Below are 27,138 nucleotides of genomic sequence, written 5' to 3' on the forward strand. Positions count from 1 at the left end.
CAGAATCACACACTCACAGTGAGGAAGAAAGAGAAACTACTTGTTATTTCTTTTCCAACCAAGTGAAATATGAGAACTCCTTCAGACAACGACATACATTCCTTCTCTAAGGGGGAGATAAAAGCTTAAGTAATAGTTTGGAGGATTCCTCAACTAAGGGGGAGAAATAGCAGGGGGAAGAAAAAGATCCTACTTATGTACACTACACCACACCATTGTTATTTGTAACTACGGATCTTATTGTACGGGAGATGTGGTAAACACAAGGTGATTTCCTAGTAAGGGAAGAAGCTATTTTCCAAAAGGGGAGTACCATTGGTTTTTATCTGCGGATCCTATTGTACGGGAGATGTGGTAAACAAAGGTGATCTCTTTTAAGCAGTTGATTCTCATAGGGGGGAGAAGCAAGAGAGATATGCGCTTCTCAACAGGAAATGTGGTTGTACAAATGAAGATGAAACTACTTGAAGATATGTTCAGTCTAGAGGAACATCTATTTGGAATCTGGAAAAGGTTAAATATAATCCAGAACTTTTCTGCTATTTACTTTGCATTTCTATTTACATCTTTTTCTTATTTGTAAATTGAGTTATCCTCTAGGTATTTGTTGCTATTTTCTAACAAACAAATAGGGGGAGATTGTAAGGCGTATGTCATAGCCTATTTGTTTATTCGAGGATTCAACTCAACTCAAATAAGAATGTAACAAGTAAATAGTGGATCTACCGTCAAAGAGATCTCACAAAGTAACATCTGTCAAAGGATTCAGAAACAATGTTCATCTACAGACTTGAGGAATTAATTCACTAGATGAAGCTCAAGAAATTGATCAAGCCTCAGTAATATAAATCAAGATTATGGATTTAATCAAGTGACAGAGATCTTGTCAGGGTATCAAAGAATTACAGGGATTTAATCTGAAGAAAATCAAGTGATCAAAGTCAAGACATGAAGAAACGTCACAAAAGTTAGTCACTCATGAACCAGACAGTACATCGAGTGTCAACATTGAAGTGGTGGAATTGATTCATAATTTTCAGTGATTTTCAGAAGATCTTCAGAAGAATGGTTGTTGTTCAAGAGTAGTATTAATTCTCTATTAATTAATTAAGTCATATAATTTAATTAAGAAAATAAATTATATCTGCAAAGATTAATTTATTGATTAATTGAATTAATTGATTAATTAATTTTGAATTAATATTATTGATTTTCAGAAGTGTAATTGAATTAAAATCAGTTTAATTCAATAAGACAATTAAAACTTGAACTGGCATGACAATCTGGATTGTCATACCGATTGTCATGCCAGGTCATTTCAATTGTCTCACCGAAAGTTCTACTTGTTCAGCAGATTGTCTTGCTAGTTCAACAGATTGTCATGCTAGTTCAGGAGATAGTCTTGCCGAAAGTCATGGTGGTTCAGGAGATTATCATGCCGATTGTCATGCTAGTTCAACCGATTGTCTTGCTAGTTCAATTCTATTCTGTTGATTGAAATTTAAAACAAACGAAGCAGAATACAATCTCACAACACAGAACACAAGTCAACCATTCAAGAACAAAAAGAAAAGAAGCAGCAGCCAATATTTCATCTTTCATCTGCTGAATTCAAGATCATAATTTCTAGTTATTAAAGTTAAATCAAAACCACTAGAAATCATTTTCTTGTTCTTGTGTAACTATCTAGCGGATCAAAATCCCTAGAACTTAATCTCAAATTGCGTTTAGCATTTGATTCTTTTTATTGCAAAAATAGAAAAAGTTCATGTCGAATTTATTCTAGATTTGTGATAATTAATTTGAGATTAATCCCATGTAATCGATACAGTTGTTGTAATACCTTTCAAGTTTAATAATATTTTTATTTAACTTGAATTTTATTTCAATTTTTTTATTCCGCACTAAATTCGATTATTCGGTATAGTTTGTATTCAACCCCCCTTCTACAAACATATTGGGACCTAACATAGAGGCTGAGCAGGAATGCCTTGCTGCTCTGGAGCTGCAAGAGAGGATCATTTCTCTTGCACGCTCCATGTCTGGAGCATACCAGCGTTGGGCGGGGAGGATTGAAGCAGAGAAGAAGCAGAAACTAGAGTAGTTAGGATTAGGGTTTAATTGTTGGAATCTAAATCATCCTGTACTCTGTTTCTATATTAATGAAAATCTTTCATCTTCTCTATTTCAAATCTGTTTATGCCTTCTTTGCTATGTGTTTATAATTTAACTGATTATTATATTTCCTGTAATATTGCATGCAACTGAAAATCTTACACTGTATATGTCAAACTAAACATCATAAAGTTACATATGTTCAATGCAGTACAGGTTAAACACAATCTCTTCAAGACAACAATAGGAAACTCAGACATATCACTCCAAGCAGGGATAACACATTTGGTTTCAACTGATGCATCAGATATATCAACGGATAAATAAAGTAGAATTTTACACAAAATCATTCTTGATTTTGGTTTAAAATTCCTTAACTTTTGTGTGTAAACATCTTTGAAAATCAATTTTTTGCAAAATTCTCTGAATTTTCCTATAATTGCAAGAAACTTGTTAATTACAAGATTTCTGAGATCTATGGATCACTCAACAGGAATTTGTGCTAAGCTGTAGATAATACATCTTTCACAACCAAACTACAGTTTACCCAAGCACAGCAACACAAACATAAACTCAAACACAAACCCACCCAGGTGACTCTCGAAAGGAACCTGTTTTACAAAAGGACAGAAACCTCACAAAATGTTCTTCCTTTGTTTTGTTGTTTAAGAAGAGAAGGATGTAATAAGCCAAGATCCTCATGTTTATTTAAAACCTACAGAATTCATGAAGGGGAAACTTTTGCTTACTAAATCAAAACCGCTACATGACTAGAACAACCCTTCATGTTCAAGATGCTTACAAAGGCTATTCTGATTCATCTTCAAAGAAAGTACCAGAACTTCATCTAATACTGGTCTTCACGGAAGCTCATCAAAACTATTATGTTAGACTTAAGGAAGATTTGCTAAGGAAAACTGTCAGAAGTTCCTACAACAGTGATAAGTGGATTTTATATCTACTTGGAACGCGTCATTTCAGGCTTAAGTTGGTGTTTTAGACTGAAGTTATTGGTATTTTTGACATATTTTTATGTTTGTGCATTTCATGCATCAGTAAAAGGAAGAAAGGAGCTTTTCAAGGAAATATGCTGAAAATAGATCAGAATTGGAAGCCTAGGCCATTCTAAAGTTGTAGAGAATCTCGTTAGCTTCGCGAGGGCAGTTGAATCGCCTTATTCTAACGAGCAGAACTCCAAAAGAAGAATTATCAGAATTTTTCCAGAATGTCAGCGCTGCCGCAACCAGCGTGCCCGCGCCGCTGAAAACACTATTCCAACGCGACCGCGGCCAAAAACAGCACGCCCGCGCCCAGTTTCTGCCCCAAAATCCCGATTTTAGTCGAAATTGAAGATTTTGAGAGTCCTGGTCATCCTGGAGCCTATATATACCAATAAAAAGACGTTTTTAAAAAAGAAGGAGGCCTGGGAGAGCAATAAGAAGACTAAAAGAGCACGAGATGGCTACGGAGAAGAAGACTTTTATTTTCTTTGATTTAGGCGATACTTGGATGCTTGTTTTTGATTTTTCTTTGAACCTTAGTACTATTATATTGTTTATTATCATGCTTTTATTGGAACCCATGGTGATGATGAGTTTGATTATGAACTAATCGTTATCGTGGGAGTCTAATGGATTTACTTATGGATTTCTATAGTTAATTTGTTTCAATATCTTGGTGTGTGGTGATTGATTGATATCCTAGTATTGGTTGTGCTTATTCGTCTTATGTGCGTAGCTAACATATAAGATAGCGTGTTAATCTCTGTTGAAGAAAAAGTGAATATATAGATTTAGAACTTGCCATGATAGCATAGGTTCATGTGTTATTATTATGCATGATTCGTAGGTAATTTTAACCATCTTACTTGCCCTATGTAATCACGATAGATAACTTGCGCGTTAAACCATTATGTTTTCAATTCTTATAGGCATAGGGACTAAGCATAATTGGTGTCTATTCAACTTCTATCTCTTTTGTGGATGCTTGGTAGTAGGGTATTCGTACAACGAAAGTTGGTGTTTACTAGTTTCTTGTTATCTGATTAGTGTCATCACCATTACATGCTAAGGTTAAGAATAAAAAGGCTATTTAATGAAGTATTTAATGGAGTTAGGATCTTATATTTGTCATATATATTAATTCAACCTCAATTCTCTTAGTTAATGCTATTTATTATAATCTCTTAGTTTAATCAAAACCCAATTTGTTATTTGTCTTAGCATTGCGATAACCATACATTGTTGCATAAGTGCATACATTGAACTTAAATTAAACTAGTCTATGTGGGAACGAATCTGATTTATATCTTATACTACTTGCGAACGCGTATACTTGCGTGAATTTTAGTGCATCTTTTCGTCCTAACAAGTTTTTGGCGCCGCTGTCGGGGACTCGGTGTTAATTTTTAGTTTATGTGCTTGTCATCAGTGGTCGTTAAAGTTCACTGACTCGGACTCTTTTACTTTCACGGTTTACTTGTTTTATTTCAGGTACTCATTATAATGGGAGATCCAGCTTCACGAATGAAGGCCTTGATGGATTTTTCTCAACCCAAGATCAATGACATTCAATCTAGCATTGTCAGGCCAACTATCACAGCTAATACCTTTGAGAACAAGCGTGGCATAATTCAATGGGTGTAGAATTCAATCCAGTTTGGAGGTTCTCCAACGGAAGATCCCAATTTGCACATTAGGGATTTCATTAAGATCTGCGACACCTTCAAGTTCAACGGTGTTTTTGAAGATGTTGTGAAGCTGAGACTATTCCCATTTTCTTTGAGGCACAAGGCTAAGAGCTGGTTACACTCTCTACCAGCTGGTTCGATTACTACTTGGGAGGATCATGCTCAGATGTTTCTTACTAAATTCTTCCCTATAGCGAAGACAGCTGCAATCAGAAATGCTCTTACTCAATTTGCGCAGCAATCGGGAGAATCTCTATGTGAAGCTTGGGAGCGCTACAAGGAGATGCTTAGGAAGTGTCCTCATCATGGAATGCCTGATTGGATGATCATCAATTGTTTTAATAATGGTTTGGGAGCATAGTCTAGACCCATACTCGATGCAGTATCAGGTGGAACATTATGGGCAAAGAGCTATGAGGAAGCTTATGATCTAATTAAAATGATGGCTGCTAATGAATATTAGTATCTAACCCAGACATTGCCACAGGGCAAGGTAGAAGGAGTTCTTGAAGTGGATACAGCTACGGCTATCACTGTTCAACTAAAGGCGTTGTCTATGAAGATCGATTCACTGGCTAACTATGGTGTTAATCAGATAACCAGTGTTTGTGAGTTATGTGCAGGTTCGCATGCGACTGAGCAATGCGCTATATCTAGTGAATTAACTCAGTTTGTGAGCAACTTTCAGAGATCGCAGCAACCAGTTCTATACACTTATCATCCTGACAACTGGAATCATCCTAACTTCAGATGGAGCAACAATCAGAATACGATGCAACAGCCGTTCCAGCAGTTTGAAAACGAGCAATTCAATCTTCCTGGTTTTCAGCAACAATTTGCACCAAGACAACATCTACAACTTCAGCAACAAACTCATGGAGGTGCAGGTCAATATTCGAATGAAAAATCTGAATTGGAGGAGTTGAGGCTTATGTGGAATAACCAAGCTCTTATATGTCATAGCCAGGCTATTTCTATCAAGACTCTAGAGGACCAAATAGGACAAATTGCCAACGCTTTATTGAATCGACTACCAGAAATGCTTTCTAGTGATATAGAAGTTCCAGGTAAGAGGGAAGCAGAAGAACAGGTGAACGCAATCAAATTGAGGTCTGGAAAGGTCACAAGCCCCCAAATTCAGCAAGACAAAAAGCCTGGAAAATCTCAAGATTTAGAAAATGCAGTGGTGCTGAAGGATGCTGAGGTGGAAACAAGGAAGAAAGCTGTTGTTAACACTCCTCCTGAGGGTAATACAGGGGAAAAATAGTTGTATCCTCCAACTCCTTTTCCTAAAAGGTTGTAAAAGCAGAAGTTGGATAAGCAATTTATTAAGTTTTTGGAAGTTTTCAAGATACTTCACATCAACATACCTTTCGCTGAAGCTCTTGAACAGATGCCTATCTATGTAAGGTTTATGAAAGGTTTTCTCTCTCAAAAACTAAAGCTCAATGACTTAGAGACCGTTGCTCTTATGGAGGAATGCAATGTTGTGCTACTACAGAAGTTGCCTCCGAAGCTTAAGGATCCAGGAAGCTTCACTATTCCTTGCACTATTGGAAACTTGTCTTTCGACAAGTGTTTATGTGATTTGGGAGCTAGCATCAATCCGATGCCCTTGTCTATCTTCAAGAAGCTTGGTCTATCTGATCCGAAGCCAACAAATATATCCTTGCAGTTGGTCGATCATTCTATTACATATCCATGAGGTATTGTGGAGGATGTGTTGGTCAAGGTGGACAAACTTATCTTCCCTGCTGACTTTATAATTCTTTATTTCAAGGAAGATAAGAAGATTCCCTTCATCTTGGGAAGACCATTCTTGGCTACAGGATGAACTATGATCGATGTGCAAAAAGGAGAGCTTACGATGAAGGTTCATAATAACAAGGTCACTTTTAATGTGTTCAAGGTAATAAAGTTACCCACATCTAAAGAGGAGTGCTTTAAAGTAAAGTGGGTCGACTATATCATGAATTCAGAGCCTGAGCAATTTCTAAAGTCAGATACCTTAGAGAGATCCTTAATAGGGGAATTAATTATTGAAGATGAAGAAGGAGCAGAGCAAATATAGGTTTTGAATGCACCTCCGTGGAAGAGAAAGTTGGATATGCCATTCGATTCTCTTGGGTTAGCAGAGATAAAAATTTCTCAGGAGCATCTTGAACTATCTATTGAAGAAGCTCCCACACTTGAGCTCAACCGACTGCCAGATCATTTGAGTTATTCATTCTTAGATGTACCCCATGATAAGGGGTTGGGATATATTTTTGATGATGTAGAGAGTGGCTGGACGGATCTTCCCGTGCCTACAGAGAGTTCTTCTCATGTGCAGCAGGTAGTTGATAGGACTGGTATTGGTGATGAGCAGTACAGGCGAGAGACTAGGCATATGGAGGCCATACATGACATTCACCATTATTTTGCTGCAGATTTGACACAGGCTTTGGGCACTATTTTTCGAACCACTTGTGTCGAGGTTGATTGGCCACCTGATCCTCCACCCGAGGAGGGTGATTTTTCCGATGACTAGGTATGCCTGAAATCCTTATTATTACCTTCAATGAGGACAGTGAAAATTTAAAGTTTAGGGGTGATAATGTAAGGATTAGTTTGTGTGTGTCCATATAGTTCATATAGATTCATGTTGCATATAGTTATATTTCATTCGTAGTGTTGCGTGATTGTTCATAGGACATATTTGTTTATTTTTTTATGTGATTTCATATAGTTGCATTTGTATGCATATTTAGCATGATCCCTTAAGATGAACTATGTTATTTGATAAGTTGATGTTGATTTGAGTGTGGTGATGACGAATATAGGGATGTTTAAGTCTTAATGAATTGATTTGCATGCCAAAAAAAAATTACAAAGTCTTATAGGTTTGCTTTCGAACTAGATCATGATCATACTTGTTTATTAGTTGAGATTTAATCACTGGTTTATATTTAGAATTTTTGCTATTCTCGTAATGACAAAAGAACACTAAATTTTTAAACTAGAGAAATGCTTGGATTTCAATGCTAGTTGTTGTAAGGCTAGGCGTCAAATGGCTAGTAGCCGGCTCATATTTTTATGAGTAGTCTAGGGTTGAATGAGATGTAGCGAAACACACTCATTCTGAAATTGTTGAAAAAAAGAGAAAAAGGAAAGAAAAGAAAAAAAATTATGTGTTTATACATAATTGATCAAGAGTGAGCTCTTTAATACTCGAGTTATCAAGTTCTTAGGGGACTTTGTTCCTAGTGACCTAAGGCTTTTTATAGTCTGGTATCCGCTAACCTAACGCTCGCTACATGGGTATTATTGTATAAGTTTTTTAGGACCTCATTCATTGCACGGTCAGATAAGCATCTTTGTTATGTGTTCAATAATAGCATGAATCATTGTATAACTCTAGTAGGAAGGAGGTGTCATGAGTCATTATGTGTTTAACATCTATTCTGTTTATAAACTTGTGATTGTTTTGATGATAGATAAGTTATGATTATTGATGTAGTTTCGAGAGTATATATGTTAAGTAATCCACACACGCACGTTTCTGGTTTGTGAGTTGGTTTGTGAGATTTGTTCGAACTCTGCTTTGAGTCATTGCATTCTTAGAGACATTGGCTTATTTATTTGGTTACGGTTATTCCTAGGGTATCGATTGCATTATCATTTAGTTGCATTCATGTAGTTGCATTCATGCATTAGGTTTGTTTTGTAGTTTTAAGTCTGTTTATGCTTGAGCACAAGCATCGATTCAAGTTTGGGGGTGTGATAAGTGGATTTTATATCTACTTGGAATGCTTCATTTCAGGCTTAAGTTGGTGTTTTGGACCCAAGTTGTTGGTATTTTTGATGTATTTTTGTGTTTGTGCATTTCAAGCATCAGTAAAAGAAAGAAAGGAGCTTTTTAAGGAATCTGCTAAAAATATATCAGAATTGGAAGCCTATGCCATTCTCAAGTTGTAGAGAATCTCGTTAGCTTCGCGTGGACAATTGAATCGCCTAATTCTGACGAGCAAAACTCAAGATACGGCCAAAAGAAGAATTGTCAGAATTTTTCCAGAATGTCAGCGCGGCCGCGCCAGAACCAGCGCGCCCGCGCCGCTGAAAACACTATTCCAGCGCGGCCGCGCCCGAAAACAGCGCGCCCGCGCCCGGTTTCTACCCCAGAATCCTGATTTTAGTCGAAATTGAAGATTTTGAGAGCCTGGTTATCCTGGAGCCTATATATACCAATAAAAAGATGTTTTTAACAAGGAGGCCTGGGAGAGCAATAAGAAGACCTAGAGAGCACGAGATGACTACGGAGAAAAAAACTTTTGTTTTCTTTGATTTAGGCGATACTTGAATGTTTGTTTTCGATTTGTCTTTGAACCCTACTATCTTATATTATATATTATCATGCTTTCATTGGAACCCATGGTGATGGTGAGTTCAATTATTAACTAATCGTTATCGTGGGGTTCTAACGGATTTACTTAAGGATTTCTATAGTTAAATTGTTTCAATATCTTGGTGTGTGGTGATTGATTGCTATCCTAGTATTGGTTGTGCTTATTCGTCTTATGTGTGTAGCTAACATATAAGATAGTGTGTTAATCTCTATTGAAGCGAAAGTGAATATAGAGATTTAGAACTTGCCATGCTAGCATAGGTTCATGTGTTATTGTTATGCATGATTCGTAGGTAATTTTAACCATCTTACTTGCCCTATATAATCACGATAGATAACTTGCGCGTTAAACCGGTATGGTTTCAATTCTTATAGACATATAAGGACTAAGCATAATTGGTGTCTATTCAACTTCTATCTCTTTTGTGGATGCTTGGTAGTAGGGTATACATACAACGAAAGTTGGCGTTTACTAGTTTCGTGTTATCTGATTAGTGCCTCACCATTACATGCTAAGGTTAAGAACAAAAAGGCTATTGAATGAATTATTTAATGAAGTTAGGATTCCTTGTTTGTCATATATATTAATTCAACCTCAATTCTCTTAAATAATGATATTTATTATAATCTCTTAGTTTAATCAAAACCCAATTTGTTATTTGTCTTATCATTGAGCGATAATCATACATTGTTGCATAGGTGCATAAATTGAACATAACCTCAACCAGTCTCTGTGGGAACGAATCTGATTTATATCTTATACTGCTTGCGAACGCGTATACTTGCGTGAATTTTAGCGCATGTTTTATCCCTAACAAACAACAAAACTAAAAGAGAGTAAAGGAGATTACTCTTGGACATATAGATGAGACTATCAAAAGATTTTCACTTCCTAGATCATGCACATAAGAACCTATGTCTTAATAGGGCATAGCAGCACCATAATTTCCTGATCCATGTTCCACAAGAACCTATACTTTATATAGTATAGTAGACAAGGAAGAAATTATTTAATAAACATGACAGAACTGCACAACAAATAGTGTTAACAGAAGCTCAGAATTCTGACAGTGGAGTAGAGTACACAAGAACCTGGATGTCAAAGTAATATAGCAACTCTTGAATCTCCAGCCACACAAGAACCATTACCTCAAAATGGTGATGAAGGAAGAATCACTGAGAACACTATGAGAATAGTTGAAACTGATGAAAGATGCAGCTGCATATTAATGTTAAATATATTAACAGATTCTTCAGAATCCTACAAGGTATAAAATTCATACTCATTCTTCTCATGAAATGAGTATGATTAGACCTATATCGATCACCCCTAATCATATGATCACAGATAACCCTTCTCAGCCACCTCTTATATCTGTAGGTCAAACAACATTTGATCCTTTCATGTGAGGATGAGAGAAAAACAGAAAATAAGAGAGGCAGGATCTTTCTTGGCAAAAGGAGAGGTAGATGAGTGTCTGGATTTAGTAATCCTTATGGGAAAACTCTGACTCTTAAAAGTCATGAGACTAGTGCAGTGAGAAGTAGTGAGACTACTTATTAAAAGAACAGAGAGTTTAGGACTTTTGTTACTGAAAGACTTTTTTTGTAGGTCCAAGTAAATCTCTTATTCTACCTGTTGAATTCATCATTACAGAAATCACTTAAGCTTGAAGCTATAGATATTGTTCTAACTGGACAATGACAAAATCTTGAACAACGTGCATCTAGATGAATCTTTCCACCTAGAGATAATGTCAAAAAGGGGGGAGAATATATCTAAATGCAAAAACAGCTGTTGGATGTTGCCAGACAATAATACTCTCTTCTTGATAGGGGGGAGAAGAGTAAATCTAAATGCACTGGTGGTACAAACTTTACAAGGGAAAATCGAGTAAATCTCCATGCAATGTTAATGCAGATAATATTGAAGACATGTATAGAAGTAAAGTTTGTTAAACTCACAGAAGAAGACAAAATGGGGAGATTGCCTTCGGCATTTAGTTAGAGTTTTGACATCATCAATCTGAACTTGTGCATAATTTCATAATGAACAAGTTGGGGGAGATTGTAATATATAAGTGATGATGTCAAAGATTACTGAAGATGACAACATCATTAGTGTTCCTGATCAAAGTGTGAAGCAAAGCTAAATGGACATCTAATCTAAGGAGAATAATGAACTATTACATTTCATAATCTGTTAAGCTTGGGGTTAGTCTTGTTAACAGGCATGAATGTGTGTTAAGCAATCTTCTCACAAATTGGGGGAGATTGTTGTGCAAGACATGCCTGTATCTCAACAAGACTAAGTCATATTGACAACCCTAAGTAAGTTATATTGTTATCTTAGTTTGTACTTGTAATATTTTAAAGTCTGTAAAAATGCAAAGGAGCAGACTGGAGTCTTTTTTCTGAAACAGTATCAAGCCTAAGGATTCTATCTGGAAGAATATCAAGGTGATCATGCCTCAGAAGAATTTTGAAGAAGCTTAGAGTTGAATAAATCTGTTTGGTTAAAAATACTCTAAGTCAAGATCTCTATAAGTCACAGATTTAGTGTTATAGAGAAGTCATTCGAGAACTCCAAATGACTTATCGAGAAGTCAGGAAAGCTACTAGAGAACTCAGAGAGATATCGACAAGTCAAGAAGACATGAAGGTTGGAGATATCGACTAGTCATTTCTTACTAGAGAACTCAGAGTTATCGACAAGTCTACATTCATTAGAGAACTTTAAGTTATCGATAAGTCAAAGTTCACTAGAGAACTCAGAGATATCGATAAGTCAAAATTCACCACAGAACTCTAAGTTGTCGACAAGTCAAAGTGAAGACATGATGCTGAGAGATCTCGATAAGCCAAAGTTTCATTAGACAACTCAGAGACCTCTATAAGTCAAATTTACTAGAGCATTAGAGATCTCGATAAGTCATTATACTTATCGAGATGCCAAGATCTCTATATGCCTAATTGGAGATCTCGAGTGAAATTTTTAAAGTACAAAATCACAGACCAGTTCAATATTCAAGATAAACAATCAACAAACAATCCAACCAGCTGGATTGAGAAGTCTACAAAAAGAAGCTTGATGAATGTGTAAGATCAATGTGAAGATTAACTGACAGAGGAAGATCAAGATAGTCACAGGATGCTAAAGATATGCTAAGCCAGAAATGGAAGAGTTACTTTTCTATAAATAGAAATGACAAGTGACAGTTTAGAAAAGCTAATATAAAATTAAGTGAGTTTTGAAGATTTGTGTTCTTTATTTTCTGCAAGCTTAATTTCTGCATGAACACATTTTACTACAAGATTTAATTTACTTTGTTCAACCATAAACATTCAAGAAAGGTCTAAAAACATCTAAAACACATTCACCCCCCTTTTGTTTGTTATTCCTTTCCTAACACTTCCTTTACCAGAATTTCGTGCATGCAATGTGAAGGGAATGATTCCCTTGATATTCGTTATCATCCGTCCAATTGCCGATTTGAATTCTCTCAAAATTCTCAAGAGTTTTTTCTCATCACTACCTGAAAGGTCAGATGCAATAATAATAGGCAAAGTAGATGCATCTCCTAAAAATGCATACCTTAAATGTTCAGGTAAAGGCTTAAGCTCAAAAGTAGGAGCTTCCTCAATAGATGGCTTGAGGCGCTTAGGAGCTTTGTTCAGCTCTTCCAATCCAAGAGACTCAAAAGGCATACCCATCTTTCGCTTCCAGGGAGAAGCATTCGAATATTGCAAGTGCTCTTCACCTTCATCATCTTCACTATCGGAATTCCCCAACAAGGCTTTTTCTAAGGCATCGGACCTTAGCAATCGATCAAGTTCAGAATTGACCACAGAATCGACCATCTCCACCTTAAAACACTCCTCATTTTCCGTAGGGAATTTAATAGCATTGAACACATTAAAAGTTACATCTTGATCCATCACTCGCATGGTGAGCTCACCTTTTTGCACATCTATCAAGGTTCGGCCAGTAGCCAAGAAAGGTCTTCCCAATATTATGGGAATCTTCTTATCCTCCTCAAAATCAAGAATTACAAAATCAGCAGGGAAGATGAGTTTATCCACCATGACCAAGACATCCTCCATAATATCTCGCAGATATGTAATAAAATGGTCGGCCAAATATATAGTCATATAAGTGGGCTTTGGATCAGGCAAGTCCAACTTCTTGAAGATTGACAAGGGCATCGGATTGATGTTAGCTCCCAAGTCACATAAACACTTGTCAAAAGACACCTTTCCAATTGTGCAAGGAATAGTGAAGCTTCCAGGATCTTTAAGCTTCAGAGGCAATTTCTGTTGCAGCACTGCACTACATTCCTCCGTGAGAGCAATGGTCTCCAAGTCATCAAGCTTCACTTTCCTAGAGAGAATACCTTTCAAGAACTTCGTGTAACTAGGCATTTGTTCAAGAGCTTCAGCGAAAGGTATGTTGATGTCAAGTTTCTTGAACACCTCCAGAAACTTCTCAAACTGCTTATCCAGCTTTTTCTTCTGCAACCTCTTAGGAAAAGGAGGTGGAGGATATATATGTTTCTCCCTTATATTACCCCCAAGAGGAGTGTGCTCAATAGTAGTCTTCCTTGGTTCCACTTCTACTTCCTTTTGCACTTCTTCTTCTTCAGCCTCAACTTCAGATTCTGGAGTATTAGCTTTTTCAGGATTTGCAACCTTACCAGACCTCAATATAATTGCCTAAACATGCTCCTTAGCTTCCTTCTTGCCTGGAACTTCAGTATCGCTTGGAAGCATGCCAGGTTGATGATTCAGTAATGTTATAACAATCTGCCCAATCTAATTCTCCAAGGTCTTGATGGAAACAGCTTGGCTCTTGCACATGAGCCTCAACTCCTCCGATTCAGATTTTTCATTAGGTTGCGGTAACTGCTGAAGTTGAAGTTGTTGTCTAGGGGCAAATTGCGGTTGTTGAAAACCAGAAGGGTTATACTGCTTTATTGTGTATGGATGATAAGATTATTGCACCGTATTCTGATTGTTGCTCCAGCTGAAGTTAGGATGATTGCGGTTATTAGGATGATAAGTGGCTGGAGCTTGTTGCTGTGATCTCTGAAAGTTACTCATAAATTAAGCTGAGTTTCTAGAAATAGAACACTGCTCAGTTTCATGTGCCCCCGCACAAAGCTCACAAACACTAGTGATTTGATTAACTCCATAATTAGCCAAAGAGTCCACTTTCATCGTCAAAGCTTGAAGTTGAGCACCTATAGCAGTAGATGTATCCACTTCCAGAATTCCTGCAACCTTGCCTTGAAACATTATTTGCGTAGGATTCTGGTATTCATTAGCTGCCATGAGCTCAATAAACTCATAAGCTTCAATATATTTTTTGGCCCATAAGGCTCCACCGGATGTTGCATCGAGCATAAGTCTAGACTGAGCGCCCAAACCATTGTAGAAACAGTTTATAATCATCCAATCAGGCATGCCATGGTGTGGGTACTTCCTTAGCATCTCCTTATATCGATCCCAAGCCTCACACGGAGATTCTCCAGTTTGCTGTGCAAACTGAGTAAGAGCATTCCTGATTGCAGAAGTCTTCGCTTTATGAAAGAATTTAGTGAGAAACTTTTGAGCAAGATCTTCCCATTTGGTGATAGACCCTGGTGATAGAGAATGTAACCAGCACTTTTCTTTATCCCTCAACGAGAATGGGAAGAGTCGCAGCTTGATAGCATCTTCAATCACCCCATTGAACTTGAAGGTGTCGCAGATCCCGATAAAATCCCTGATATGCCTGTTGGGGTCTTCTGTAGGAGAACCTCCAAACTGAACTGAGTTCTGTATTATCTGAATCGTGCTCGACTTGATCTCAAAAGTGTTAGCCGAGATGGCTGGTCTGATGATGCTCGACTGAATATCATTGATCTTAGGCTGAGAATAGTCTATCAGAGCCTTAGGAATTTCTACTTGATCTCCCATCACTACTATAGATGGTTTCTCGACTTTCTCTTCTTCTACTACTTTCTCTTCGTCCTGAAAAACTTCCCTTCGAATCACTACAGCTTCCTCTCGGTTTGATACAGAGTTCTCTTACGAGCCCGCGAACGCGTATGTATACACACTCGCTAGAGTACCTGAAACATGACAAGGAAAAGAGTAGGTAAGTAACAATGTCCGAGTCAATGAACTTTAACGATCACTGATGACAAACACATAAACCAAAAGTTAACACCGAGTCCCCAGCAGCGGCGCCAAAAAACTTGTTAGTCTCTAAACACGCACTAATATTTCACACAAGTATACGCTATCGCAAGTAATATAGAATTATTTCTAGTTCGTTCCCACAGAGACTGGTTAAATTAACTATGTGATTTATGCACGTATGCAACAATGATATGGCTATTATTCAATGCTAAGATGAATAACAATTTGGATTTTGATTATACTACGATTAACTATTGAGAATTATACTAGAGAACATTAACTAAGAGATTAAAGAGAGTTGAATAATATATGACACAAATATGGGATTCCAACTTCATTAAATACTTCATTCAATAGCTTTATTAATCTTAACCTTAGCATGTAATGGTGATGACACTAATCAGACAACACGAAACTGCTAAACGCCAACTTTCGTTGCACGAATAATATACTACCAGACATCCATAAAAGAGATAAAAGCTGAATAGACACCAAATATATTGAGACCTTATATGTCTATAGAATTTGACAACATAATGGTTTAATGCACAAGTTATCTATCGTGATTACATAGGTCAAGTAAGATGATTAAAATTACCTACGAATCATGCATAACAATAGCACATGAACCTATGCTAGCATGGCAAGTTCTAAATCCTTAAATTTACTATCGCTTCATTAAGAACTAACATGCTATGTTATAAGTTTGCAACACTCATAAGACGAATAAGTACAACCAATACTAGGTTATCATACTATCACTACACACTAAGGCATCGAAACAAATCAACTAAAGAAATCCATAAATAAATCAGCTAGAACCCCACGATTACGATTACCCCATAACCGGACTCATCATCAATGTAGGTTCTGATGAAAGCATGGTATAATAAACATAGTCTTTATAAAACAAATAATAAACAAAGTACGAAACAAGAGTATTGGTTCACGAATAAGAAAACTAGCATCCAATGTTACAACTTAGAACAAAGAATCACAAGTATAAACTAGATCTTCTTCGCCTTCGTTAAATTATGCTAAAACGGTCTTCTACGCCTTCTCCTTGTGCTCTGGTACGTCTCTTTGTGAAAAATGACCTTTATTTATGTATATAGAAGCCCATGCATAGTAGAAATCCTCCAATCAAAAGCCCAGTCGAATCAGGATTTAAATTTCCCGACCTGGCGGGGCCGCGCGCTTGAATAGCGCAGGCGCACTGTGTCTCTGTACTTTGGGTGTGGCCGCGCGCTATGACAGCGCGGGCGCGCTGGCCTTCTAGAGAAAATTCCATTTTTCTTCTTTTCTTGTTGCAATGAGTTGGTCTTCACGAGCTTTATTCCTTGGACACCATCCTAACACCATATTAGCATCAAATCTATGCAAATTCACCTAAATTCCGAATTAATGCCTGAAATGCATAAATACTAAAAAAAACATTAAAACACCAACAACTTGAGTACAAATACACCAATTCAAAGCTTAATGGAGCGTTATAAAGTGTCATCAATGCCACTCAACAACCACACACCCTGTAATTCTACTCAATCAATTTTTCTTCCTTTGCATCCTGACTTGTGACCTCAAATAGATAGCTTTCCTTTTTACTTGCGACCACTAGTAACCTTGGACTTAGAAAATTTTCACCTCTTGAATTTTGGTAACTGTATCAATTATAACTCTTCTGTAAAACTGAATTAAACCCTTTTCTTATATGTTGATGCTTGGTGCACTGGTCTGGTTCACAAACAACTAACATGAATTTATTTAATTCCATTTCCTTGACAATTCTGAACTGATACATCTTGGTTGATTATTCATTGCTTCAATCACTGAACCCCAGATCTTTAATACTTCAAATCAAATTATTTCACTGAAACTGGAAGTCCTTTGACATCTTATTCTTCATGGAGGCCTGAACATATTAATGAACTTCTTCACATAACTTGGTTACGGACTTAGAGCATTAATTTCATCTTTTGATTCTTTGTATTTATCCGGTCTTTATCTTCAGGGTTCCTGTGCTTCATAATTTAATATTATTTATCAGTTTCTATTTCATGTAGAGTTATAATTACTCGATTATATATTATGTTACATTATGCTTTACAGTGCAGACCCAGGAGATCCAAGTGGATGACCAAGCACAATATCAGGTCACAATGGTGCAGGAGATAAAGGTGGCATCTCCTCAGTAGGTGTTGGGCTCGATATAGGAGAGGGAACATGAACTGGTGGAACCTCATGGATGTCTACATAAATTTCCTGAATATGGTCTGATACTGGTATAACTGGTGCCATGGAAGGCCCCAGTCCATCTTCCCTCACTATTGGATGTGCCCTCGGTAACTCTCCATCCTCTAGAACTGCCCTTGTGGCCATCTTAGCTCGGGTAGTCACCCTGACTACGGTCATCAATTCCTCAGCGATCATCTCTTTATTCTCGTTAGAATCCTCCACGGGATCCTCCTCAGTAACAATCCCTTCTGGTATCACATCCTCAACCGCTATATCCTCAATATAAACATTATCTGGTCCCTCGTTAGGGTATTCTATCGAATTCACAATCTGATCTCCAACATGTAATAAAATATCATAGTGTTGTTGGTCCTGAACCTCAGGGTTCGGTGCCCCTCTACCCTATATGATAATATATTATCTTACTATCATGATATTTATAAGGGTTCTCGTAAGGGTTTTAACTGTCAGTACTACGTTAGGTAGTTCGACTATAAACTTGGAAAAAGTTCTTATTATCTTAGTGAACTTAATATTTTTATGACGCATCATCTATAAGGTTTATAACACTTGGCTCTGATACCATTTCTGTAACACCCCAAATATGGGGTCGGGGATCCAGGTTGTCACAAGTTCCATATCCATTAATTAATACTTAATCTTTGAATCAACGTCTAACTACTGCGTACTGACCCCACAATATAAACACATACACCACACTTTATAGTCTCAGAGATGAAACTGAAAATAGTACAAGTCATACTACTATCCACAAATTTTAAGTTATTACACCTCAAAAGGGTTTCTGAATAAATTTACATGTTTATTGCCTTTATAAAAATTCATAGATATACATAAGTCTGGTACATCAAAAGTTGAAAGCCTAGCCTATTGGTAGTTCTTACCTCAGCCGCAGCGGCATCAACGCCTCGGGAAAACTGCAGAATGTTTCCTATCCGTTTGAGAATTGGGTGAATGGTCTTGTTCATCTTGTCTAGTTGTTGTTGTGTGATGAATAAATAAAGCAAGGATGAGCAACACAGCCCACTAATATAATATGTATATTAATTAACAATATATGAGCATTCTCATAGTATTTATGAAAGTCTTGTTCAAGCAAAAATGAACCACGTTTCATATCTTAACGCGACGAAGTCACAAAATACTTAATACATATATATATATATACTTTCAAAATATATATAGTTTGTTCAATAGTGCAAAGTATCTTTATCGATAACTTTCTGAAAATCTTTTTATGCATAAGATAATCATTTACTAGTTATAAGTTTAGAAGATGAAGTTGCAAGATACTTCAATATACTTTATCTTTTCTGAATACTACTTAAACTACCACTGTTTAAAGTATATTTAGTTTCAAAACTCCATCACATAGATGGAGCTACAAGATAAAACTTGTATAACAACAATCTCTGAAATATCATTTAAAAGAAATGAAGTTACGAGATACTTCATTATGTCTATATATATATATGTATATATATATATATCTTTCATACACTCCATGAAAACCTGTGTTATGAAAATTATAAACAGAGTTGTATTACCCAATAACTTGGAATGAGAAAAACCTTGGCATAAACCACGATACATTGCTGATCAGGAAAAGATATTAATCACATTACTTTTCTACTAGTAAAAGGATGAATTCCTCTTCAATCATCAAATTGGTCACATTTGGACCTTATGCTGGACCATCACCCGGCCTCTTACGCGTTGATGGCCTGTTCCCCAGCCCCTTACACTTATGCTGACGAATTTTGATTGGTTTACTTCCCGAATGTTGGGCAAGTAAAGACTCTTTTATCAAATCAGCAACCTCCTGCGAATATAAAAAATATATCACGGAGCCCCCTCTGATTTTTGAGTGAGTATTTAAATCCCCTTCGAAAGGAAGATCTTAAATTTGAAATTGTGTTTTAGGATTCACTCAAATTTTAAAAATATTTTTGAAGACTTGAAAACATTTTTTAAAATGTTTGAGGTAAGGCTGATTTAATAAAATAAATTAGTTCCAAAATATTAGAAGAATATCTGAAAATTATTCTTTAAATAATATTCCAATAAAGAATAGCTTTTATTAGAATAAATGAAGTAAAATTTTTGAAACTAATACTTGAAATGAATAATAATTAACAAAATATATATTTATATGAAAGTAAAATCTTTATTTGAATAATCGAAAATAATGTTTGATTATTATTCAAAACTATCGAATAAACCTTATTCGATTAATAGTTATAGAAAACTATATATATAATATACTCGGGAACATCGCCTCCTAGTTTAGGAAAAATATTCAACTTTGGGTTCCCTGTACTAAGGGTATACACAAAATATTTCTTATCACTAGCATATGTATTATGCAGCTCGTAAACTCTACTTTAAAGCAATTATATTTGACAAGGAAATATCTCATTTCAAAACATGCATGTATATATATAATATATCAACTTCCTTCCCAAAATATACATATATTTACATATAGCAAGATTTTTCTAACAATACTCATCCAATTATCTAAAGATAACGCATATATATATATATATCATAACAACAACAGTAATACGGGTAAAAAACTTGCCTGAGTGTTCCGGGGTAGTTTAAGCTTGGAGTGGGTCCGGTAACCTATGAACAACAACATAAGCTGAAATCCTCGTCCGCTTAACAAACTAAACTTTCCTAATGCATACCCTAATGCTCGCTTCCACACTTAAGGATTTATACTAGTCGCTCGAGTACTTTTGGCTGCACCATTTTTTTAAAATTGACCGTTAAACCTTTTAAGGCGAATCCTTCGCAAGGAGTTCACTAACTACCTAAGCATATTTAAAGAATTTTTTTGTGTTCCGATAAGTCTTTTAAGGGTCTTAAATATGGTCTCAAAGTTACTTGGTAGGGGTTCATTCGTGAAACGCCGTTACTTAAAATGGTGTTTCTCCTAAACCATAAATCGGATCAAAGGGAATCATATATCAAAACGAAGCTTAAAACAAAACCTATATAAGTATGGCAATAATGAGTTCTTGGACATTGATGTTCAGGTCCAAAAGTTAAGCACAAAAACAGTTTCTAGAAAAAACGGGCATTACGACGGTTATACATTATCGATTACCAAATTTTTACTATACCAAATCACACCAAACCAACTACTAATCAACAAGAACTCAAGATCCATACATTTACTATTGATATAAGTCAAAACAAGCCCAAGAATCTCAAATCCAACCAATATCATGACACTTTCAAAAATCAACAAAACCACATAATAATCAAAGCTCAAATCATACTTAAACATTCAAATTACTACTCATCCACCCAAACCATCTTAAGACTCAAACAATCAAATTAGTACTAAAGGTTTAGAAGCTTTATACCTTGCTTGGAGGGTGGAAAGTTACTAGGGAGCCTCAAAGAATCTTGATCTATCCTTATACAACCTTGATCTTTCAATCAAAATCAAGAAACACAAAGTTAGATCTAGAAAACATTGTTCACCTTAACCTTTGATGGATGATTAAGCTATGAAACCCTTGGAATCAAGAATTCAAATTCATACCATAAATAAGTTAAGAAATATGGGATTCAAGGAAACCAACCTTGTTAGGTCCCAATTTGTTTGTAGAAGGGGGGGTTGAATGCAAACAATACCGTTTAATCGAATAAAATGCGGAATAAAATTGTGAAACAAAATTCAAGTTAAATAAAACTTTTATTAAACTTGAAAGGTGTTACAACTACGGTATCGGTTACAAGGGATTAATCTCAAATCAATTATTACAAATCTAGAATAAATTCGACATGAACTTTTTCTATTTTTGTAATTAAAAGATCAAATGCTAAATGCGATTTGAGATTAAGTTCTAGGGATTTTAATCCGCTAGATTGATACACAAGAACAAGATAAGTATTTCTAGTTGATTGGATTTAACTTTACAATCTAGAAATTGATCTTGAAGTTGCAGATGAGATGAAATATTTTTCTGCTCCTTTTTCTTTTTGTTCTTGAGTTTGTGTTCTGTTTTTTTTGTAAATAATAGACTTCTGCTCCTTTTTATCAAACAGCCGAATGTAAACATGTACTGGCATGACAATCTTCTTTGGCCAGCAAGACTTTCGGTATGACAAAATTTACAACTAGCAAGACAATTAAAATGAGCTAGCAAGACTTTCGGTATGACTATTGATTGTCATACCGATTGTCATATTAGTTCAAATAAATTGTCTTGCTGAATTAATAACAGATTTTAATCTAAACAGAAATTCTAATAAGACAATTAAATGTATTGGCATGACTTTCGGTATGACTATCAATTGTCATACCGATTGTCATACTAGTTCAAATGAATTGTCTTGCTGAATTTAAGCAGATTTTAAACCAATTAAAATCTTGTAAATCCTTAATATTAATTCTAAATTAATTAATCAATTTAATTCAATTAATCAATAAATTAATCTTTGCAGATATAATTTATTTTCTTAATTAAATTATATGACTTAATTAATTAATAGAGAATTAATACTAACCCTGAGCAGCATCCATTCTTCTGACAATCTTCTGAAAGTCACTGAGACTTATGAATCAATTCTGCCACTTCAATGCTGACACTCGATGTACTGTTTGGTTCATGAGTGACTAACTTCGGTGACGTTTCTTCATGTCTTGACTTTGATATTCTGATTGAATCCTTGTAATAAATGATACCCTGACGAGATCTCTGTCACTTGATTAAATCCACGATCTTGATTTATATCACTGAGGCATGATCAAATTCTTGAACTTCTTCCAGTGAATCTTCAAGTCTGCAGATGAACAATGTTTCTTTATTCTTTGACAGATGTTACTTTGTGAGATCTCTCTGATGATAGATCCACTATTTACTTATTACATTCTTATTTGAGTTGAGTTAAATACTCGAATAAACGAGTAGGCTATGACATATGCCTTTCAATCTCCCCCTATTTGTTTGTTAGACAATAACAACAAATACCTAGAGGATAACTCAACTAACAAATAAGAAAAAGATATAAACAGTAATGTAAAGTAAATAGCAGAAAAGTTCTGGATTATATTTAACATTTTCCAGATTCCAAATGAAATTTACAAGTGAATACAAGATAGATGTTCCTCTAGCCTGAACATATAACTACATTAGACTATCTTGATTCATAAAGCTCTAATCATATTACATTGAGTTTTGAGCTAATTGACTTCAGTTGTCTTCTCTTCTGACTTCACCTTCTTCTAAATCTTGAAGCAATTCCTTGTCAAAGACACGATCCTTTTCTGAAGTGAAGCTTGCTGGTCTGACTGGTTGAACTCCAACTGACTTCAGCTTATTCTTGAGTTGATTGTATCTTTTAACATTCTTTTCACAATAAGCTTGAATCAAGTCAGCAGCTTGAGTCTTCAACATGGATGAATATCCAGCAGTTCTCAAATGATGTTCCATCCAGACCAGATGCTTAGCTGAGTAGTCTTTAAGAGATTGTACATCTAGCTGACAGATTTGAAGACAATCAGACTTAAAGAATCTCACCTGATGAGGATTGTTGACCACTTGAGGACTAGCCCTGCTGGCAAACTCTTTAAGCCTTTCTCGAAGAACTTCATTCAATTCTGAGCTTCTTTTGACTTTGTTTAAAAGAACCCAAATCTCTGACAAAGAACGATTCTCAAATAGATGAAGTGACACCTTGAAAGATCCTTCACTCTGACAATATACAAAAATGCTCATCTCATTTAGGGATCTATCAAAAGCAGCTGTGATCCTTGAGACTTCAGTCTTGATAGCATTCATGTACATGTCATTGTTAGGATTTGAGATTTCCAGCTTGTCAAGAAGATGTAAGAACTTCCTATCATTGTTAGTGCTCAGCTGAGGCATATCAAGTACTCTCCTAGCTTCATCCCATTTTCACCAATCTTTAGTCTGACATCTCTTCTCCTTTCTTGAGCCTTAATGTCATGAAGACGTTGCTTTTGAAGAGTTTCTGTTCTTTGAATGTCTTTTCTCATGTCAATGATCTGAGAGACCTTCTTGAGTTCAGCTTCTTTTCTTTTCATTTCTGACTACTCCTTCTGAAATTCTTTCTCAAACATAGGATCCACTTGAGCTTCTTCTTCCCATTCTCCAAAATCACTTTCCTCTTCAGCTTCAAATAACCCATCTTTATCTTCCTGAACTGGTTCAGTGGGAATGTCAAAAATATCAAAGTCATCCTGTTCTCCACAGTAGTAGACATCATCAGCCTTTCCTTTGTTTCCAGCAGAGGTATCTTTTTCTTTCCCTTTGGCACTACTTCCTTTCTTCTCCCCCTTAGTTGAGGGATCCCCTACTGACTTTCCTTTGGAACCTCCATCACCTCCAGAGCCTGATCCTCCACCAGACGGTCCTTCAAAATAAGTTCTTTGTTCTTCATTAGGGCAATGAGAATTCTTGATCATGAAATATAGGTGCTTCATCCCTTTATTGAGATGTTCCATGCCCGTCTCTATCTTTAGAAATCTTGAGGAGTCCAGTGAATGATTCATCTCAACGAGGTCTTCAAGAGAAGTCATTCTTGTGTGTAGAGAGCAGAAGTTGGATATGTCATCAGCTGATAATGTTGGAGTGTCCTGAATAGAATTGAGCTTTGGTATTACAGTGGTCTTTAGATCTGAGATGTCATTCCTTATGATTGCAAGCTGATTGTTGACAGAGGTGGAAGAAGAAGACTGTTCAACCACTTGTGCTTTGAATGCTTGAGCTTCAGCTTGGCTTTTAGCAAGTTCTTCTTTTAGGGCAGCAATCTGAGCTAACAGGTTTACAGTATCAGTGTTTGTGTGTGCTCTCACCTGAATTTCACTCGTGTTTGGTTCACTCACCTCACGTGCATGTGTTTCTCTCAATATAATTGCTCGTGAGGAGTCTTCCTGTTGCTGTTCTTTTGTACCTGCATTAAAAATCACCCTAGCCTCTTCAAGAGAGGTCAGTGGTGGTGCAATGGGAATTCGCGAGTCCCGATCCTCAGTCAATACTATCAAATCTTTTGGAATAGATGTATGAATTGCTTCAGGGATAGATTGACCGAGTTGCCCTCCACTTTCTCCAGATAAATCTGCGAGTGGAGAATCCCATAAGGGAGCCAGAGGTGTTGGATCTGGGAGGGGAGAAAATGACTCTATTAAAGATGGCGGAGAGTCAGATTTTCCCTCTGAAGCATGTGACTGCTCTTCTGCCGTAACTATGGCAGGCACTGTAACCGACTCTACGTGCACTCCTCGCTGTGTGTCCTGAGTATGATCTGGGGAAGTGTATGGTTCCATTGTGAGTAATGGAATTGTGCTTGACTCAGTACAAGATGTCATGGCCCTATGGCGAATTTCAATAGATGCATCCTGTTGAGAGAATGCCTCTAGTAACTGTTCATTGGCCATTTCAAAGTCCATGTCCTGTTGGGAGGACAAGGATGGGCTTTCAGATGCCTCAGAATATGTTCTTCTTTTCTTAGGAGGAGGCAGAGCTGAGGGTTCACTCATATTTAACAATGTACTACTTCCTAGTAATCTTCTGGGTAACATTTTAGACAGTGGGGGAGAGGTTGAGATATAATGTGACTCTGTGTTTGGCTCTATGACCTGGGATTGAAGCTGTGGTTCTACAACTTCATGGTCAGCCCTATCAACCACTGGGGGTCTTTCAACAGAAGTAGGAAGGGAGTGAGAGTGAGGAATTACTACCTGTAATGGAAGAGCCTGGGTGGCTTGAACCACTGGAGGTTGAGGTTGCTGTTCATAGCCGGGAAGATTGAAAATAGGTAAAGGAATATAAGTGGCCATGAAAGCAGATACAAGTACTGGAACTTGCATGAATTTGAAGGTTGTGTCTTGGCGAGTGTAAATCTTTTTGCTAACTGGAGGGGGTTCGGTTACTGCAGAGTTAGCAAAAAGGGCTTTGTGTTCAGGTGAGAGAAGATGATTTGCTATAAGCATGAGAAAATGAGCATAGTAACATGATACCCTACGATTTGTAGAATGATCACGTAAAGCAGAAGTTAGACGTCTCAAGAGAATGGGAAAAAGTAGTTTGCCAAAATTGATCATTTGATTGAAAACAACCGCCAGACCAATATACTGCAGAGTGGAAGTGATGTTATGAAAATTGGATTTTGTGCAGTTGGCAAACACTTTGGAAAGTGTATCGAAGAAAATATCCCATTCAGACACCAAATTTGATTTAGAAAGTTTGGTTAAATTGATCACCCCCTGATAGTGAATAGCATTGAAAAAATTTGTGATATCATTTTCAGAGGGTAAATTACAGAAATTGTCTAGTGGAAAATTTAACGCACGATTGACGACTGTTTCATCAACTACATACTGTGTGTTTGCGACGGTGAATGAAAAAGATTTTGAATCATCGGCCACAGTAGAGGTTGTGCAAATCAGTCTAAGTAGATCGACGTTTAAAATCACATTTGATTTAATAGCAGAGCTAACAATCGAATGGTCATTTAAAAATCTAATCCATGGCTTAAATTTTTCAACATCACATTTTTCCGGATTAAAATAACCAACCTGATTATGCGCGATAATTTGGAAATTGAGAGCCATTTAAAATAATAATAAGACACACGCTTTTCAGAATTTTAAGAATAATATTAAGAAAATTCGAATTAATTAAATTAAGTTAATAATTCGAATTAAATTAATTATAATCGAAAAATTTAGACAGAAATGTATCTCGTTAAAATTCTTAACTCACAAACGCAGTTTTGACAAACCAAAAGACACAAATCAGAAATTGAAATAAAAAATAAAAAGTTCAAAATCAACAAACACAAATTGAATTTGAAGGGGCAAACTGATAAAAAAAATTGAAAATTTTGACAGCACTCCTGTATGTATATATATGTAAGTATATATCACAGGAGTGAAGATTCAGTTTGCTGAGTAAAAACTCGAGCAAGGAAAGAGCAGTTCGTTGGTTTTAGTTCGAAGAGAGAGAAGAGAGAAAATGAAGAGAAAAAAACTGTTCGAATTTTTGAAAAGAACTGAACTGTTGAAAATGGTTTAAAACAAGACAAACAAACTGCTTTATATGACAGTTGGTATGACAATCCTGGATTGTCATACCGATTGTCATACCAGGCAAAAGAAGGAAAAAAAAACAACAGAAATAAAGGAAATAACAAAATACACACTGAGTATATATAACTGGTATGACAATTTGATAGTCATACCGATTGTCATACCAGTATAAAATAAAAGAAAATATATATATATATATTGTTTATAACTGGCAAGACAATTGATAGTCATACCGATTGTCTTGCCAGTATAAACTATACTGAAAAACACTAATATGACAATTATATAGCTAAATGACTTTCAGCAAGACAATTTCAATTGTCTTGCCGATTGTCATTTTAGTAGAAATACAATCAAATATGTACAGACTCTATAAATGTACTGAAATTATATTACAAAATGGTAAAACTGAAATACAGACCTATAATATTTACAGAA

General features: G+C 36.1%; 2 non-coding genes across 2 annotated transcripts; one reads left to right on the top strand and one right to left on the bottom strand.

Annotated features, from left to right (window-relative positions):
- Positions 1-5,009: 5,009 nt before the first annotated feature.
- On the bottom strand, positions 5,010-5,116 carry LOC141682134 (small nucleolar RNA R71). The gene has a single exon (XR_012559536.1). It is a non-coding gene; the product is annotated as a small nucleolar RNA R71 (small nucleolar RNA).
- A 9,533-nt stretch (positions 5,117-14,649) lies between these two features.
- Positions 14,650-14,756, top strand: LOC141682281 (small nucleolar RNA R71). Its single transcript, XR_012559682.1, has one exon. It is a non-coding gene; the product is annotated as a small nucleolar RNA R71 (small nucleolar RNA).
- The last annotated feature ends 12,382 nt before the right edge of the window (positions 14,757-27,138 follow it).

This window comes from Apium graveolens, chromosome 8 (genome assembly GCF_009905375.1).
Source record: "Apium graveolens cultivar Ventura chromosome 8, ASM990537v1, whole genome shotgun sequence".
NCBI classification, from domain to species: domain Eukaryota; kingdom Viridiplantae; phylum Streptophyta; class Magnoliopsida; order Apiales; family Apiaceae; genus Apium; species Apium graveolens.